This window comes from Psammomys obesus, unplaced genomic scaffold, assembly GCF_907164565.1.
Source record: "Psammomys obesus unplaced genomic scaffold, mPsaObe1.curated_primary_1811, whole genome shotgun sequence".
Taxonomy (NCBI): domain Eukaryota; kingdom Metazoa; phylum Chordata; class Mammalia; order Rodentia; family Muridae; genus Psammomys; species Psammomys obesus.
In genome coordinates this window covers 36,288,902-36,307,339 of record NW_026592118.1, presented here as the reverse complement: position 1 = coordinate 36,307,339, position 18,438 = coordinate 36,288,902, and the positions used below count along the sequence as shown (strand labels likewise).

General features: G+C 38.3%; 1 non-coding gene across 1 annotated transcript; it reads right to left on the bottom strand.

Annotated features, from left to right (window-relative positions):
- Positions 1-12,537: 12,537 nt before the first annotated feature.
- On the bottom strand, positions 12,538-12,667 carry LOC129681135 (small nucleolar RNA SNORA17). Its single transcript, XR_008720790.1, has one exon. It is a non-coding gene; the product is annotated as a small nucleolar RNA SNORA17 (small nucleolar RNA).
- Between the last annotated feature and the right edge of the window lie 5,771 nt (positions 12,668-18,438).

The window sequence follows — 18,438 nt, the reverse complement described above, 5'->3', positions numbered from 1 at the left end:
TATCTTATCAGCAACACGGATTGGTCCAAACAAATGTAGATTACTTATCAATTGATGAGATATAATGATAGGTATTTTATATTGCATTGGTTAATTAACATGTACTTACAGGAGCCTCTTATGGCAGGGAAACAAGGCAGCAAGCAAGTACAGACGTCAGAGCAGTAAACTGGTAGCCCACAGCTGGTGGCATGGACGGGCCTTAAACCCTCAAAGCTGACCTCAAGCACATACTTCCCTAACAAGGCCACACTTCCCATGCCTCCCGGAAGAGCGCCAACAATTAATGACCAACCCTTCTAATATATGAGCCTATGAGACGCAGTCTTACTCAAAACTTCATCTTATACTTCTTGGTACTTATAGGCTTATGGCCTATGAAAATGCAAAATTCATTTAGTCTAACTCTAAAAGTTCCCCAATTTTCTTAATCTCAACACTTAAAAAAAAAAAAAAAAACATTCCAGAGGGTGTTCTGAGGTGCAAGCCAATTTCTTTATGAAATGAAAACAAGAAAATTACCTACTTCCAAAATATGGGAGCAGAGAAGCTACATTATCATTTCAAGAGGAAGGATTGAAGTACAGTGGCAAATGATTGGATATAAGCAACATTGGAACCCACCAGGGCAAACTTCAAATACTGTGTGTTTGCGGACAAACTCTGGGAGCCCAGATGGTTCTTTCCTTCCAGCTTTGCTGACTGCAACACATTTCTGTCAGGATTGTTCCACCTACTGCATACAGAAGACCTACCCAGATATTTCATGGCTCTGGCACCTTTAATATCTTGGCATCTCTAACACAATCCAGGATTCACTTTCATGCAACAGAGTATTCCTGCATGGAATTCTCAAAAATTGAAAATTAAACTATAAAGGAAAGCTGTTTACAATACACTATTATATAAATCCATCTGCACGTGCTACTTGATTTACTTGCCATCAGTGACTTCTACTTTTGTGTCTACATAACTCATTGTGATGCCAGTTTAATATTTTAGCATAGTATAGTGCAGTATAGTATACTATACTGTAGTATGGTTTCTCAATAGCATTACATCTGGTGTTGATAATGTCATTAGTCAATTGTAAAGTGGAGAGTTAGGTGAAGAAAAAAAAAGGTCAGGAGAATGAATGCCTATTCACATTCCCTCAAAACTCTTACACTGACATCAAATTAACCAAAACCTAAAATGACTCCCAGCTGAACATACTCTTTTATCGGTGTCTGTGTGACTAATATTTATTCCTTGAATTTTAGCTCTTAGGATTGTTTTATTGGTTTAGAAAAGGAATGAGGATGATGAAGGAAAGAATGATATAAAGGATGATGAGGATGGTACAAAGGAAAAGGTAAAAATTAAATGAATAATAATAATGTTTTAAATTCAAGGAAAAGAGGTTGTGATTTGAAAAGGTCAGGGAGATGATGTAAATACAAAATACATACTTAACATTTAACAAATTAATTTAATATAAAACCAAATACCAAGTCTTAGACAAAACTATGAGCATTCAAATCAGGATGTATTTTAAGCACATTTTTCAAGATGACACACCAGTTTCTATTTTTACCAGACAAAGCATCTAAGCCCCTTTCCTTTACATTATGTGCTGGCTAGTGTTATGTCAACTTAAAAAAAATGTTAGAGGATTTTGAATAGAAGGATTCTTAATTGAAAAAATGCACAAACGGCTGAATGAATATTGACCCGTAGTTAAGCCTGTATATTTTTAAAACAGAAAATTAAGTGGGAGTGCCCAGTTCAATGTGGATGTTGCTACCGTGTGTTGCTGGTTCTGGGGTCTGTAAGGAAGTATGCTCAACATACCGGGACAGAACAAACCAGTAAGCAGCACTCCTCCATGGTGTGAAGCCCTTGCCTCACCTCCTGCCTCCAGGTTCCTGCCCCTTTCGAGTTCCTACACTAACTTCCTTTAGTGATGTGATTAAACTTTTTTCCCCAAAATTGTTTTGGTCACAGTGCTTTATTACAGCAATAGAAACATAAAACAATGGCACATAATGGTTTCAGTTTTACCACCGCATGAATCTTAGATGTTACATATAAATTCCCTCCTTAAATAGGTCTTAATTCACATAGCATAGGCATTCAATAGATTTTATATTTAATATTATTTTACACATTTTGGTTTCTGAGTGTGAACATGAAGACAAGTGCCCCGTCTTTAAGCAAAAGTGGCAACTAAAGCAACAAAGGAATCGTTCTCAGCTCTTGTTTCAATGGCATAATGTGGAGGTAAACATGTTGCCGTTTTGATTCCAGGTGTAGGATATGGGCCTGATTCAGATTGTCCACAGCAGCAAACTCTTTGCCTAGTGCAGGCTCTCAGAGGGGCTTTCTCTCAGCTGGAGACAGTTTAAATTGGAGGACTCTAGAGAGAGAATAAATGGCAGAGCCCAGAGAGAGAAAGGGGGCTCTGAGAAAGAAAGCCGCTGGTGCTCCCTGCTGCTGTATCTGCTTGCTGTTGGTTGGATGAGAAGAAGTTGGATATATCCTAAAAGGAAGATTGGACTTGCCCTAAGGAACCGAAATACCCTAATCAGCAGGAAGTACCCCACTCTCCGGGTTAACCTTTCTCTCCTACCTGGTGTTGGGGTGTTGGAAGGGATGGGGTGGAGAAGGGAGAAATAAGCATAAGAAATAAAATAGAATAAAAATAAATAAATAAATAAACAAATAAACAAATAAATAAATAAATGAAATAGAATAAAAATAATGTCAACAGTATATTGGTCTTGACAGAAGTAGGGATTCCAATGTACAGGTAATGATAAATACAAACTATATATCTTGAAGTTTTGGTGATAAATAATGGTAATAAAGAAAAATAAGTGTTTCATCCATAGAAATATGAAGCATACTCTATGTTTTCAAAAAAATGAAGTCTACATTTTTATGTGAAACAGCCTAATGTCTGAAGGAAATTAATTCAAAAGTTAATGTCTTTTACATCATAGCTAATAAAGAATTGTCTGTATTAATAACTTATCAATAAACTAGTTAATACATAAACCACTTTTATATTTTATTTGCATCATTTTGAAGATGGCTAACATAAGAACAAAAACAATGACTTATTTTTATTTTATATTATCTACCCTAAAATGTTATATTCTTTCTAATAGATAGGACCTTTTTTTAAATACTCAAACCATGACTCTCCCTATTTCACATAACAGTTTTGAATTATAGCATCATTATGGAATCTCTTCTTCAATTCACACAGTGTTCTCAAGTAAATGTTTTAAGATCTATCACCCTATTTAACTAGTACTAATTATGAGAAAACATTTATTAATCAAGGTGGATGAGTTAACAATCTATGTTCGTCATCATGTACATATTCTTTTTCAATAATTTATAGGACAAAGTGTGCTTTAAAAACAGTTTCTTTGAGTATGCTGGGCTTTGTTTACCTTGTCTCATCTGTAATATCCAGGATCTTGAAGGACCTTTCAAATATTTTTTAAAGCTTAAATGCTTAGAATAGTCATTGCCCTATCAGTAGTTACTCCTGTCTGAATTAAGAATTAAAATATTACAGAGAACTATTATGGTAAGATAAGAAGTTAGCACATTTCTTCTTAACACAGTTCAGTGTTTCTTTCAAAATATTTTTCTACATGAAAAAAAAAAACATTCCACAATTCCTTGCGTAACAAAATTGGTCTCTTGCTTCACATATTCTTTTATAAAAGTGTATATTTCAGACTTATGCTGGGAACAAAAAGGAATTTTGTAAGAAATCTTGAGTTTCAGTGATAACAGAATGTACTTTCCCACTGAGAAAAATAAAAACACATTAAATAGCACAACTCTCCTTTAAAGTTTCAGAGGTTAGGAAGCTGGGCTGATAAATATTTGAATTGCAGTTCTCCCACCTGGAAGCCAAATTTTTATGGCTTCCCTTGGGTGCTTTAAAAGCCAGTATTTTCAGATTTGGGTACTTACCACCTTTTACACTAATCCTGATGGTCAAGAGGTTCCTCCTGATGCACCATTTTAACAAATGTAATATTATACTTTCTACCCACATGCATGCACCTTGGATATGTTATTTCCCAGTTTAAAAAGAAAAAATACTGTTGTAAAGAGGAAGTCACAAATAATAAAAATTAAGCTATACAAATAAAGTTTTGAGATAAAGTTAGCTAAATATTAACATCCTTACATTACCTACAATTATGTTGGGAATATTAATAATTTAAAATATTTCTATTTGTTCAATGAAAGGCTTATTAAACACATATTTCATTTCTGTGTAAGAGTTTGCTATAAGCCACAGACTTTCTGAGATTTACACGCTGTAGTGGATATTATCTCCTATAATAGTCATTACCATGACATGAAAATAGTGAATTTAAGACAAAAGCAATTTAGAAAAAAAAAAAAAAAAACAAACATTAAAACAATAAAGCAAAAGAACTCACAATTTAGGTATTCTTACAAAATTGAAAGAAGTCATTTCAAACTTGCATGACTGATAAAATAAAAAAATTATGGGCCAAATGAATGTTGTATGTAGATCACAGAGTGGCTTCAAAGAGTTAACGAGGTGGAAGCAAAGATTTAGGAGTTCACAAGACCTATTAATTGAAGGCTAAAGGTAGAGAGAATTTTGTTTTGTTTTGAAAGTCTCAGCATGAACAAGACCAGCACAAGATAAAAGCTAAGTACAGAGTAGAGGAAATCTGCCCAAAGCTCCACCCCTAGCCAAGAAGCTGCTTGAAACTGATAGCTCCTAGGAGAGGGAAAATTTAATTCAAGGGACACTGGCTATATCAACCAACTGCAGGGAAAGGCCAGTGCTCAGAAGTTACCCAACACAAGTCAGATATCATTTGTTTACTTGAGAAAGAAGGACATGATGTTATAATGGTAGGGAGGAGAATGGTCTGGGAGGAGTTCTGAAAAGGGATTCAAAATGTATAAAATTTTTTTTTAATATTTATTATTATTATTAATTTCACTTTATTTATTTTGTACCCCCCATAAGCCCTTCCCTCCTCCCCTCCTGACCCTACCCTTCCTCCCCTTTCTGCATGCATGCCCCTCCCCAAGTCGACTGATAGGGGAGGTCTTCCTCGCCTTCTTTCTGATCTTAGACTATCAGTTCTCATCAGAAGTGGCTGCATTGTCATCTTCTGTGGCCTGATAAGACTGCTCCCCCTTCAGGGGGAGGTGATCAACGAGCAGGCCAATCAGATTATGTCAGAGGCAGTCTCTCTCCCCATTATTAGGTAACCCACTTGGGAACTGAACTGCCATGGGCTACATCTGTGCAGGGGTTCTTGAAGAAGAAATAAAAAACATTTCAATTATTTATTTCATTTTTTGAGATAATATCCTCCTTCAAAACCCTCTCATATACCCCTTTTTTTCTCTTTCAAATTTATGGACTCTTTTTACATTAATTGTTGGTACATGCATATTTGTATATACATACCCATATACAGTCCAAAGAATATAAATACAACCTGCTAAATATAAATAATGTAAAATATCTCAGCAGGAATAAGTTGATGAATCCTCCTGTAGGTCTGTTGCAGAGTCAAGCTGTTTGGCCAAATTTGGGCTAAACTTTAGGGTTAAACCCAATTGCAGAACTGACAAATGGAATGTTGAAGGCCATAGAGGTGAAGGTCAAAACCAGACAATAGAGAATAGGAAAACAGACAATAGAAAAAAACGGGGCAGGAGGGGGGAAATACCAGACAGATGAACTGATGGATGAAAAACAATTTTTATGATATGTACCAGTAGTGAGGACAGAGCATAACTGAAGCTTTGGGAACAGTCAAAATTTCTGTTTGTCCTATGATACATACACCAGGTGATTCAATGATAGGTTGATGTGGTCCATCACCATCACAGTGTTGTATCTTCTTTTGAAGGTCCTTATGGGAGCATAATACCCATCCTTTGTCTTTTGGGTTCATAAAGTTCTCAGTCTGCTTTGTTAATGTAATTTTAATACACTCATGTTCTTACATACTCCAGAGTTTTCAATTAACTTATAGTCGTTTTTTTTTCTTTCTTTCAGATATATTATTAATCAGTCTGTGAATCATAGGCAGTTCCAGATAGGTGGTATTGTCTACTTGCCACCAAAGTACGTAGTCATCTTGCTTCTGTTTTTGCAGTCAAAACAGAATCAAATGATGGGTGTAAGATGCTTTCGTTCAGGAGAAAACTTAGTCTGAAAAACCTGTGGTATACTAAAATATGTGGTCCTCTTCCTAGTCAGGGTTCCTGTTAAGCATGTGAACTTTTTCCTAAACTCTCCTTGGTCAACCTCCCTTTACTAGCAGACGCAAGGTTTGTTGAAAGCACTGAGCCACAGACCATCCTTGAAAGATTTCATAAATTCTACTCTAAAGCAAGTGGAATTCAGGCACAAAAGGGTGACATGAAACAACACTACAACAAGCTTTGAATAATTTTTAGGTGTTATGTCAATTAGAAAGCCCGGGGTCACCAATTAACTAGCTAGATGTTACTAATTACAAAACATTTTGGTGGTAATTAAAAATCTATTTTAATTAATGACAAAATGTTAAAAGGAGTTAGTTATCTCTGCAGTTGGAGCATTTAACATAAATTAGCAGAATATACTCTCCATCACAGGCTTAGTGATTAAAACTTAGTAGGAGGGCTAATGTAGTATTCTTGCATTTGAAAACAAAGTTTAGTATAACAGGTAACCAAGGATTTCAAAAATACAGTGCCTTAGTTTTAAACCCTGAAATACTCAAATATTTATGAAAAATTTGCAAAATATTTATTATTTTGTGCAATATACATTCATTGTATACTATTATGGTATGATTTACACATGTGTGCATATATTATAATCATTTCCATATTTTTAAATTATTTTTGTTTACAATTTATTCATTATATATCCCAATTGAAGCCCACTCCTCCATCCTCCCAGTCCCATCCTTCCTCCCTCTTCCCACCTAGCCCTTTTCCCTAGTCCATGAAAGGGGGAGTTCTCCTTCTCTGCCATCTGCCCATTGCTTGTTAACTCTCATCAGGACTGCCTCCTCCTCTGTGGCCTGGAAAGACCTCATCACCAGGGGCAAATGATCAAAGAGCAGGCAATCGAGTTCATGACAGAGGCAGCACCTGTCAAAGATCAGGCAATCGAGTTCATGACAGAGGCAGCACCTGCTCCCCTTACTAGGGAACCCACATGGAGAATGAGCTGCCAATTGGCTACATCTGAGCAGGGAGGTCTTCTCCATGCAAGGTCCTTGGTTGGGACATCAGTGTCTGCAGGACCCCTAGGCTCAGATATTTTAGCTTTCTTGGTCTCCTTGTGAGGTTTCTGTCCCCTACATTTCATTCAATATTGACTATCAAGAAATGTGGAATATATTCAAATAGTAAAGAAGAATGTTTTGAAGCTATTCTGAAAAACATTATCATCTCCATGTCTTCATTCTCAGCTTATTTGCCTGCTGTTTCTACAAGAAGACTACTAATTTTTTTTTGTTTTGTTTTGTTTTTAATTTTGTATCCTGTTACTTTTCTGAAGGTATTTTTCAGATATCTAAGTTTCTTTCAAGTCTTTTTATGTATAAAATAATATCTTCTTTCAATGAGGATACTTTGATTTTTTTTTCATTTTCTACCTAGTTGCCCTTAATCTACTTTCAGCTGCCTTAGTGCTCTAAGAATCTGAGCACTGATTGAACATATAGAATGCGTGGACAGCTTTGCCTTGTTCCTGATTTTAGTAGAAACACTTTGACATTTAGATGATATTGGCTGTGATCTTTGTTTAAACTATCTTCATTATGTTGAGATATGTGTTTGGTCTCTCTAGTTATTTTATTATGAATGGATGTGGATTTTGTCAAGAGACTCTTCTGAAATCTAATAAAACAATCATGAGATTTTTTTTTTGTCTTTTAAGTCTATTTATGTGTTGTATTATGCTTACTGGATAACAGGGATCTAATTAGAAGATGAGGAAGAAAGATCTTAAGAGTCAGACTTGGTGGATAGCTCCAAGGAAATAATATTTTCCAGACACAACAGGACTGATATACACATGAACTCATTCCAGGAACTCACCCATACTATGCACAAGACCTTCAAATGTGCAAAAGACATAATCCCAATATGACAGAAGAGGAAGTGGTACAGAGTCCCATCCATTCCCGAGAATGTATTTGTAAGTGATAGCAGTTGGGGAGGGAGAGAGAGAGAGAGAGAGAGAGAGAGAGAGAGAGAGAGAGAGAGAGAACAGATTTCTTTAATGGACTGACATTGGACATTGGGTATATCAACTGTACTCCAAAGCAAGACTCAGAATATTTGACCAATGCAAAAAGGATTCCACTAAAAAATTCTCTCTCTCTCTCTCTCTCTCTCTGTGTGTGTGTGTGTGTATGTTTTATTTGAAAGGGGCTGAATATAAGTTTTGTGGGATAATAAGAAGGGGAAAATCTAAAAGGAGTATGAGACAGAATAAAAAAATTATCAAATTATACTATAGAAAAATTTTAAAAATTAAAACTTAAGAGTCAAAATGTTTTTATTCAAAAAGATTACAATGGACAGTTGAACTTAACTTCTTCAAGTAGAACGAAAGTCTACTTGAAGCAGTTCGAAATGATAGACATCACCCAAAGAAGGCCAGACAATGTGATTAAATTTCTGTGTTTGTTTATTGACACACAGTGAGCTCAGGCTCCTACCCACTCAGAAAGACCCGATATAAGGAAACCTAAAATTCTGGATAATTGGTTGTTAAAAGTATATATTTTCAGGTTTTTCAATGATATGTTTAGGTAGTAAAGATTGCAAGGGAGGGGGCCATATAGGGGATGCAAAGTGAATAAACTGTAATTTAAAAAATATAAATAAATTTAAAAAAAGAAAGTTTACATGTCAGTGGAGCAGAGAAAGAAGAAAAATTTCTGGTTTTCTAATGAGCATACTTTAAGAAAAGGGAGGTCAGAACCCTGTAGCTGGGAATAAATGATGCTGAAGTTTAATCAAGGTGAGAACAATATTAAAATATTATTCCTCAATTCTGGGTTGACTATAACATTGTGTAACTCAGGATTTCCGTCTAACAAAAGGATTACTGCCTAGCTCTACAGTTTCTCTTAACATTCATAGAAAAATGTGTGCAGTTGTGTAGCTGGTATAAATAATCAAGGTTGATTATTTTTTTTTACTTTCTCATATATTTAAATTCTTAATATTTCAGTTAATTATTTCATGTGGTGTGGTCTTGGCAACGGAAATTTAGATAGCTTGAATATCATTGGCAATGTGCATCAAAAAAGACAATATGAGACCAAAAATTTTGAAAAAATTACCTCTGAGTTATTTTGTGTTAGAAATTACTGCTGGTCCTGGAGCCTGCTCATAAATATGATTATATAACCAGTGAAATTCAGCTGGAGAAAAATAACTTTTCCTTTAAGTGGTTGATCATCAGTTAGAGATAGCTTTTGGTTAGCAATTAGAGTTTATGTCTGAGACCCCATCTGGCTTGAACCTGTGTATGCTCTTGCTTTCTGCCAATACCACTGTGAGTTAATAGCTATGTCCATTCTGTTTTTTATTCCTTGGTATCTTTGATCTTCTCTGGCTCTTATAATTATTTTTAAAGAAAAAAACCCTTTTCATTGGTTCTTTATGAATTTTATATCATTCATCTGAATCCTACTAATCTCCTTCTCCTCTTGTACCTGGGTTCTACCCTTGCACCCTCTCCACAAACAAGGTAATGAAAAATCGCATGGAAGCTGTAGTGTGTCAGAGTGTCCCTCCGTGTTCCCTTTTATCCATGTTTCCTTGCTTTCAAATGTTCATTGCCATGACTCCTTGGTCTGGTATGAGACCTCTGACTTCTGCTACTCTACTAATACTGGAACCTCATTGGGCAATCCTCTCAGATATCCCGTTGTTTCCCTGTGTCATGGAGATCCTATAGTTTTGGACCTGTAGGAAAATATATTTCAGCATTTCATTGATGGGGTAGATTTTGGGGTGGGCCAATTCAAATCCCTGCAACTGGTTCTGAGAATTTGAATCAGAGATGGTCATCCCACGTGTTTTCACGTTCTGATGCCCATGGGCTAGTATTGAGGAATTTTTATGCAGAACATGGCTGCTCTAGCAAAAAATCACAACCAAAGACCTTTTATGTCTGTGTGATACAGTTGGAATACAGACATGCCTTTAATCCCAGGAGACACAGGCAAGAAGATCTCAGAGTTCAAGGCCAGCATGCAATAGAGTAAGTTTCAGGTAAAGAAAAGCTAAAGTCCAGGCATGGTGGTACATGCCTTTAATCCCAGCATTCAGATAAAGAAGCATACAGATCTCTGAGTTCTGTTCAGTTCTGTTCAGCCAGTTCAGTTAGTCAGTGAGTTGAGAGTCAGTACAGTGCAGCTGAGTCCATGGCAGTTTAGCTCATAAAATTCAGAGGCAGGTTTTACTGGGAGAGTTTCACCAACACAGGTCGAATGAAGAGGTAATAAGAGAGACTCAGGTGATGACAGAATAAGTCAGAAGATCAGAACAGATTGCTAGAATTTGTTTGAAGCCAAGCAGAGCAATTTAGTCAGAAACTGAGAGAAGCCAGTTTGAATCAGTCATCTATAAGAAGAGTTTGAGGCAAAACAGCTGAGTTAAACCAGTCAACAGAGTTCAGAAAGAACCAGAAAGGGTGAGCTTATTTATCAGTGAGTCTCAGGGGCTGAAAAAAAACATATTCTAAGCCTAGATTAGATGGTATGGAGGCTAAAAGCTTCCAGGACTAGGCCTAGGTTAGCAGACATAGGCAGTATGTTTCATAGGTGTCAATAACATCAGGGGAATGAAAATGTCTTTTAAAGCTGGCCTCACCAGAAATCCCTGGCAACCAGGGCCAGCTCTACCCTGATGCCCGGTAAGGTGCAGGGCCCACTCTCCTGAGCATTACAGCCAGTGAAGGACATGTCCAGTTCTCCCACTTTCATAAACCTTGGGGCCAGCTCTCCAGTCTGCCCTAGATGGTAAAGGATGAGGTAGGGAATGTGGGTGTCTGTCCCTCACCAACACTGCTGCATGGCAGATAAGAGGCAGGGCCAGCTCTCAAATGCTCACACACTTGGTACAGACTCACTAACAACCTCCACATCCAGGGCCATGTCTACTCTGCTTCCCAGGTAAAGTGCAGGCCTTAATCTCCTGAGTGCTGCAGCTGTGAAGGATAGGACCAGCTATCCTGCTTTTAGGACCACAGGGCCAGGTCTCCCATTTGCTTCAGGTGGTGAGAGTGGGAGGAGAGAAAAAGAGGGATCTCTCCCTCATCCATACCACTGCACAGGAGACAGTGGTAGTGCCAGATCTCCCAGACTCACGTACCTGGGGCCAGCTTACCCTCAACTCCTACAATGTGTGGGGCCTGCTCTCCAGAATACTGCAGATGGCTAAGGGCAGGGTCATCTCAGGCCACCTTTCCATCCAGGCCCTATGGTGCTAGTGTGATAATCATGCAGGGCTCCCTCCTTGCCCTCCTCATTGGAGTGGCCATCTGCGTCAGGCTCATATCTGCCTTCAGATCAAAGTCCCTGGCTGGGTTCCTCTAGTCTCAAGCTTGCTTCTCATCCTAGGAGCCAGTCCAGGCCTGCCTGGTGTCAGACTGGTGGTCCTCTAAGACTAACTCCTTGTCCAGTCCTCCTGGAGCCCACACTGGTGGTGGTATCAGGCTTGCTTTATTTTTTAAAAAAATTATTATCATTTATTACAATTTATTCAATTTTATTCTGGCTGTTCCCACCTTCCTTCCTTGTCTCTTCCCAATCCCTCTCTCTCTCCCACTTCTTCCCCTATGCCACTCCCCTAGTCTTCCTCCCCTTCTATTTGACCCTAGCTTATCATGTCTTTTAAGCTGGTTGCATTGTTGTCCCCTGTGGCCTGGTCAGGCTGCACCTCCCAGGGGGAAGCGATCAGAGAACATGTCACTGAGGGCATGCCAGGGAAAGCTCCTGCTACCCTTATTATGGAACCCCCTGGGAGACTGATTCTATGGGGTACATCTGAGCCAGGATTTTAGGTCCTCTAAATGTATCATTCTTGGTTGGGTATCAGTCTCTTCAGAGCCCTCAGGGCTCAGTTCTTTTGGCTTCGTTGGTCTAATTTTGGAGCTCCTGTCCCCTCCAGGTCTTTCTATCTCCCCCTTCTTTCCTAAGATTCCTGGCACTCTGCCCAAAGTTTGGCTATGAGTCTCAGCATCTGCTTTGTTACCCTAAAGGGTAGAATCTTTCAGAGGCCCTATATGGTAGGCTCCTGTCCTGTTTCCTGTCTTCTCCTACTTCCAATGTCTATAGCATTTGTCCTTCTGAATAAGGATTGAGCATCTTCCCCAGCATCTTCATTTAGCTTCTTTAGGGCTATAGATTCTAATATGTTTATCCTATATTTTTATGGCTAATATCCACTTGTGTGTGAGTATATAACACACATGGGATATACTGAGGCTTGCTTTTCTCAGGGAATGTCAGGCTACTAATTATTTGGTGCTCACAGGTCAGAACACTGAGGCTAGACATAGCCTCTCTCCTCTCCGCCACCCTCTGATACACCTGTGACACAGCAGCCACATATGCAGCACTTCTGGGGCAGGTGACTCTTACCATCTTTCTGTCTCCTTCTCTGCATACCTCCTTGAACTCCGAATGAAGACATTTGATGAAGATGTCCCATCTAAGATTGAGTGTTCCACATTCTCTCCCTCTCTGTACATAGTATAGTTGTAGGTCTATTGCAGGAGAAACTTCTTTTATCCGGGCTGCGTGAGACACTGATCAGTAGGTATAGCACAATATCATTAGGAATGATTTAATTACTAAGTTCCTTTAGCCAAATAATAATATTTGGATTTCCCGTAAACTCTTGACATATCATTTCTTTACTTCTTCAGTTTTTGGGGGAGATGAATTCTCCAGTTAGAGTCTCATGTAGCTCAGACTCAACTGTATTCTTTAGGAAACCCAAGATTTCCTTGAAGCCCTTATACTCTTTCCAACATTCCCCCAGTTCTATGATTACAAGTATGAACCATAGCCAGCCTTGTTTTTCTTTCTTTTTTTTTTTTTTTTTTTTTTTGTATAGTGTGGTTTCATTTCACAGCCTGGTGCCTACTGAAGCAAACTTGTACATCTCACACCAATCATGATTTAGTAGATATTCTTGATGCTGAGAGGTAATTAGGAGTTTAAACTCTTTTTCAGGAACTCAATCAGGCAACCAACACACCTTTGCCCTGTGGTACCTATCAATGGCTTAAAGTCCTATGCTTGAAGCTTTGCTTCTAGGTGAGACAAAGGAAATAGAGAAGAGGCACAAAAGTACACGATGAAGTCTACAGTCGTCCATTGCCCCTGAACCAAGCTACATGGATCTTCTTAAAGTGCCTCCCGCTGCTGATTCCTGAAAAGTCAGCAGGAATAAAATATTGCTCAGCTTGTTTTGTGGGTCCCTTTGCTTGAAAGCATAAATGCTGTATTTTCATTAAATTAAATTCAAACAGACAAATCCTGGTTCAAAGCAAAATGTAAAGTCTTGGATAATGTCTGTCACTCAAATGTAATTTCTCTGTGTCTAGAAGCTGTACTTATAAGTGGTCTTTCATGTTAGATGAGTGTTAGTATTTTCAGTTAGCTTTCAGTACCACCTTATAATATTGTCACGATATATGGTTTGATTTATGTATCTGTGCTCTGTTTCATTACAGGAATCTGCAGATTATCAGCTTTCAGACGTAGGAAGTCTTGGACCTTTACTGGTCTTCAAACCAAGGGATGCCCTCTAAGTGGTGCTGCTGAGATTGAATTGCTCCCACAGGCTCCCTCCACGACTTTCATATTTCATTATAGTTAGCTTCTCATGGTCTAGCCATTAGATTTTATGGAAAACAGCATGTCATTATCTCAGTTGCACATCAGGAAGTAGTCTTCACTATTCATACTCTGCTGTCTCCAAGTTAATGTTAGGAATTAAGCATAAAAATGTGGATTCCACAGAGCATAACTATAACAATTTAAATCTTATTTATTATTATTATTATTATTATTATTATTATTATTATTATTATTAATTACACTTTATTCACTTTGTATACCCCCATAAGCCCCTCCCTCCTGCCCTCCTGATCCCACCCTCCCTCCCCCTTCTTCACGCATGCCCCTCCCCAAGTCCACTGATAGGGGAGGTCCTCCTCTGCTTCCTTCTGATCTTAGTCTATCAGATCTCATCAGGAGTGGCTGCATTGTCATCTTCTGTGGCCTGGTAAGGCTGCTCCCCCTTCAGGGGGAGGTGATCAAAGAGCAGGCCAATCAGATTATGTCAGAGGCAGTCCCTGTTCCCATTACTATGTAACCCACTTGGACATTGAACTGCCATGGGCTACATCTGTGCAGGGGTTCTAGGTTATCTCCATGAATAGTCCTTGGTTGGAGTATGAGTCTCTGGGAAGTTCCCTGTGTTCAGATTTTCTGGTTCTGTTGCTCTCCTTGTGTGGTTCCTGTCTTCTTCAGATCTTACTATTTCCCACTTCTTATACAAGATTCCATGCACTCTGCACAAAAGTTGGCCATAAGTCTCAGCATCTGCTTTGATAGTCTGTAGGGCAGAGGCTTTAGGAGGCCCTCTGTGGCAGGTTCCTAGCTTGTTTCCTGTTTTCTTTTTCTTCTGTTGTTCATCCTCTTTTCCTTTTGCAATGGGGATTGAGCCTTTTAGTCAGGGTCCTCTCTCTTACTTAGTTTCTTTGGATGTAGGTTTCTTTAGTTTTTAGTAGGTTTATCCTATGTTATATGTCTATATGAGTGACTATATACCGTGTATCTTTTTGCTTCTGGGACAGCTCACTAAGGATGATCCTTTCTAGATCCCACCATTTACCAACAAATTTCATTTAAATATTATTTTAATCTTCTATTTTAAATACTTTATTCAATAACTAACAATATGATTTATACACTAACTGACAATATAATGGAATGGTTTTATGTGATTTATTTTTAATTTTTTTGAAGTTCTTTTTTATTTTGTTTTTTATTTTTAATTTTTTACTTTGAACGTTTTTCTTTTTTAAATATTATTTAGAGTTTATTAATTTTGTATCCCAGCTGTAGCCAACTTCCTCATTCCCTCCCAATCCTACCCTCCCTCCATCATCTCCTCCCTGTCCCTTTCCAAGTCCACTAATAGGAGAGGACCTCCTCCCTTTCCATATGACCCTAGCTTATCAGGTTTCTTCAGAATTGGCTGCAATGTACACCTCTGTGGCCTAGCAAGGCTGCTCCTTCTTCAGGGTGAGGGGAGGTCAAAGAGCTAGCCATTGAGTTCATGTCAGAAATAGTTCCTGTTCCTCTTACTAGGAAACCAACTTGAATCCTGAGCTACCATAGGCTACCTCTGAGCAGGGGTTCTAGGTTATATCGTCATAACCCTATATCTGACAGACGGCTAATATCCAGAATATATAAAGAACTAAAGAAGTTAAAAAGCAGTAAATCAAGCAATCAAATTAAAAATGGGGTACGGAGCTAAACAGAGAATTCTCTGTAGAGGAATATCGAATGGCAGAGAAACACTTAAATAGATGTTCAACGTCCTTAGCCATCAGGGAGATGCAAATCAAAATTACCCTGAGATTTCACTTTACACACATTAGAATGTCTAAGATCAAAAACTCAAGTGACAACACACGCTGACAAGGTTGTGGAGAAAGGGGAATCCTCCTCCATTGCTGGTGGGAATGTAAACTGGTACAACCACTTTGGAAATCAATCTGGTGCCTTTTCAGACAGCTAGGAATAGTGCTTCGTCAAGATCCTCCTATACCACTCCTAGGCATATATCCAAAAGATGCTCAAGTACACAGTAAGGACATTTTATATGATTTTTTTAAATATTTATTTAATTGTTTCATTTATTTATTTATTTTATTATTAATTACACTTTATTCACTTTGTATCCTCCCCATAAGCCCCTCCCTCTTCTCCTATCGATCCCACCCTCCCTCCCCCTTCTTCACGCATGTCCCTCCCCAAGTCCACTGTTAGGGGAGATCCTCTTCTCCTTCCTTCTGATCTTAGTCACAAAAGAAAGAGAGAAACTTAGGTGTTCTAGAACCCCTCCCTCCAGGTCAAATTTAATCAACACATTGCTTTTCCTAAGCGGATCAGTGCAGCATATGTATCCTATGGCTAGCCCTGCCTCACTTCTCCTGTGTAAATTGACAGTGGCATTAAAAAGACAGACCAATTTTCAGCCACTGCCTCAAAAATAACGCAGGTTGAAATTGTTTGGAATACAGAAACGTTTCTTGCTACTTTTATACACAGAAATTTAAAATCTGAGACTCATCAAGAAGGCATCCTTTTTCATTACACATGCATGATTTTTCTTATGCTTCTGCCTTTTTCATCTCATATTATTTTCGTGTGAATATTAAGAAATATGGGAGGCTGGACCACTGATAACCAGGAGAAACTGTATTAGCACATAGTACTAAAGGTGCAATAGTATGCTACTTCACCTGCTTTGTTTCTGGCGCACGCCATGTGCTGACTCACATATAGCAGAAAAACAGATAGGAAGGACATGCAATGGAAATCACTGGTCTAGGGAGAGAAAAGAAGAGACTTCAACTACACCATGTTAATCCTTTAATGATAATGGGTCTCCTCTGAACTACCTGCCTCTTTAATATCCTACCACTCATCACCACCCTTACAGTGGGCACCAGACTTCCAGGACCTGAAAGCTAAGATGTAAACAATATGTCAATCACATACAATAGTCCTTTATTTCTTCCCTGACCCAGTTGTCATTGAGCAAAGACTTGTTCACTTTCTATGAGTTTGTAGGTTTTCTCTTGTTTCTGTTGTTGAAATCTGACTTTAGTCCATGGTCTGATAAGATGCAATGAGTTCATTCAGTTCTCTTATATTGTTTGAGCCTTGCCTTGTGGCTGACTATATGGCCAATATTTGAGAAGGTTCTGTGAGGTGCTGAGAAGTAGGTACATTGTTTTGTGTTTGGGTGAAAAGCTAGAAACTTGCCATGGAAGGCCTCTGAAAGCCTCTGCCCTGCAGACTATCAAAGCAGATGCTGAGAATTATGGTCAACTATTGGGCAATGCGCATGGAATCTTATGTAAGAAGTGGGAAATAGTAAGATCTGGAGAGGACAGGAACCACACAAGGAGAGCAACAGAACCAGAAATTTGAACACAGCAGTCTTCCCAGAGACTCATACTCCAACCAAGTACCAGGCATGGAGATAACTTAGAACCGGTGCACAGACGTAGCCCATGGCAGTTTAGTGTCCAAGTGGGTTACACAGTAATGGGAACAGGGACTGCCTCTGACATAATCTGATTGGCCTGCTCTTTGATCACCTCCCCCTGAGGGGTGAGCAGCCTTGCCAGGCCACAGAAGATGACAATGCAGCCACTCCTGATGAGAACTGATAGACTAAGATCAGAAGGAAGGAGAGGAGGCCCTCCCCTATCAGTGGACTTGGGGAGGGGCATGCGTGAAGAAGGGGGAGGTATACAAAGTGAATAAAGTGTAATTAATAAAAAAAGGGGAAAAAAAACAAGCAAACAGTAAACAAATAAAATATTCGGTCTTAGTAGGCAAGGGGGAAATACTGCAAAGAAAAGAAACACTGTTGTATATGGTATAGATAAAATATTTCAAAGTGATCTAAGTATCAAAGAAGTATCTTTGATTTAGTATCAAAGAAGCTTAAAAATCAGATTACAAAATTGTTCCAAGACTGAGAAGGGAAGAGGCAGAAAATTCACATGTGCTTCCTGTGGACTGTGATATTAGGCTAGCCATTTTACATGCATAGCCACATTGTGCATATATCCAGAAGAAGGTAATTCATTCCTTAATGGTTTTCTTAAATATAATTTTTGAGAATTTGGCATGCAAGTGTTGTATTTATATCATTTTTATTCCACTCTCTGCCTCATTCACCTCATGTCCATTCTACTCCCTTCTTCTTTAATTATTATTGGTTTGTGTGTGTGTGTATCTCTGTGTGTGTATTTGTATGTAAAATCTGTTGAAACAAATTTATAACTTTACCCATTTTAATTAATGTACAATACTATGTGTTCTGTGAATTTATGGCAATGCTAATCTTCTCAAGAGCCATTCTGGGCAATCTGAACTCACTACTACCATGAGAGATTTATCTATTTCTTTCTTTCTTTCTTTCTTTCTTTCTTTCTTTCTTTCTTTCTTTCTTTCTTTCTTTCTTTCTTTCTTTATAAAAATAGGAAATCTCCACTTGGCTCCTTTAAAATGACTTTTTTTTTTTTACTGAGGTACTAAAATTCTTTATCACTGCTCATCTGAATAACTGAATAGTTCA